Source organism: Ictidomys tridecemlineatus, chromosome 1 (assembly GCF_052094955.1).
Source record: "Ictidomys tridecemlineatus isolate mIctTri1 chromosome 1, mIctTri1.hap1, whole genome shotgun sequence".
Lineage (NCBI taxonomy): Eukaryota > Metazoa > Chordata > Mammalia > Rodentia > Sciuridae > Ictidomys > Ictidomys tridecemlineatus.
In genome coordinates, this window is record NC_135477.1 from 100837992 (window position 1) to 100839848 (window position 1857).

At 36.6% G+C, this 1857-nt stretch overlaps 1 pseudogene; it reads left to right on the plus strand.

Moving 5' to 3' along the window:
* Positions 1 to 271: 271 nt before the first annotated feature.
* Positions 272 to 766, plus strand: LOC101955973 (ubiquitin-ribosomal protein eS31 fusion protein pseudogene; annotated as a pseudogene).
* The last annotated feature ends 1091 nt before the right edge of the window (positions 767 to 1857 follow it).

Here is a 1857-nt window from a genome sequence, read left to right on the forward strand (position 1 = left end):
GCAGTATTTTCTAAATAATGTTTTAGAGGTTAGTTTTAAATATCATAAAGTATCAGTTAACTTTCCAAAGTTGGATACAATATGCCTACCAACTCCCCTAAATTAATTTTACATTATGAATTGTCAATTTTCATGCAGAATTAGAATTGTGGATCTGGGACTGCACATGTGAGCTGCAGCTGGTCTCTGACCAGCAGCATATGTGTCCCCTTATCTGGTATCCCACGGTGTAACCTGTCTTTTCCTTTTTCTCAGTGGAACTGGTGCCAAGATGCAGATTCTTGGAAAAACCCTTCCAGGGAAGACCATCACACTTGAGGCTTAGCTCTCCAATACTAGAAAATGTAAAGGCAAATATCCAGGATAAGGAAGGGGATTCCTTCTGATCAGTAAAAACTGAACTTTTCTGATCAGCAACTGAAAGATGATGCACATTCAAAAAGGAGTCCACCCTCCCTTTTGTGCTGAGGCTTCATGGCAGTGCTAAGAAAAGGAAGTCATCTGGTATCACCCCCAAAAGAAAAAGCCTAAGGAAAGAAAGAAGGTAAAGTTGACTGTCCTGAAATACCATAAGGGGGGTGAAAATGGCAAAATTCATGATCTTGATCAGGAGTCTCCTTCAGAAGAATATGCTGCTGGAATTTTTATGGACAGCCACTTTGACAGACATTATTGTGGCAAATGTTATCTGCCTCCTTGTTTCAACAAACCACACAACAAATAATTGTATATTAGTTAATAAAAGATGTGAAATGACAACGAAGAATTGTGGATATGATGATATGAAAATATATAAATGCTTATATATATTTTAGTGGATATAAAAGTACCTTCCATATATATATAAAGCCTGTAGGATAGTGTATACCATCAGCAGTAACTTCATGACCCACAAGAGTCTAAAATTTACCATGTGACATTTAGAATTTGATGACCTTTCTTTTTTCATTGTATGTTGACGTATTATACATACATGAAAAAATTTGATGATCTCTCAATCTTTCCTTAGGTTCTTCAGTATCTAATGAGTAGTCTTAGTTCTAGAAGCTCTCAATTTGGAATATAGAATCACAACTGTGTATTCATCATGATTAGTGAAATATACATTACTTTCATTTTCTAAAATCGAGAAATAAAAATTATTTTGTGCTGGTTTATTTATTTGCAGTGTTTGGAATCAAACCCAGTACTTTGTATATGCTAGGTAAGAATCAGACTTCAAATGAATAATCAATGATGGAAGATTAGTTCTTATTTTTCATTATTAATTCTATTTTCATTCATCCATCGGGTAAGAATTAACTAGAAACCATAGCTTTATTTTATTTCCTATGTTTCAAATAAAACTCAAGGCAAGGTATTTACAGTCCCTGAAATATTCTACCCAACATTGTGACATCTTTTAGTATATACATATTAGAAGCCTCCATAACACCCATAGGGGAAGAAAATGGCTCTGGTTCCTTGTTTGTGCCTCCTGTGGTGTGTTCTTCTCTGTGTTGTCCTGATTCTAATGTGAATCCTCCTGCCTTCCTTTTATTTCCCACAGTAATCATGAGCACAAGGCTAATGCATGCAACAGAACTCTGCTGAGGATGACCTTGTTCCACAAAAAGTTACAGGAAATACTGGACAATCTCCACGCCTTGTGAACTGCAAACTAGTAATTATTCCAAGTCTCACTCCGTGGCCTCTGCAAAAGTTAACTAGGCCTCCCTTTCTTCCTCACATTCAACCCCCTTTTCCTTCTTGGTCCCAAAGCTGTCCCCTATTCCTCAGTCCCACCCTTCTCACATTACCTCAAGTGGTCAGAATTTATCATAAGGATTGACAGAGAGAAAAGAGACACCAAAAAGT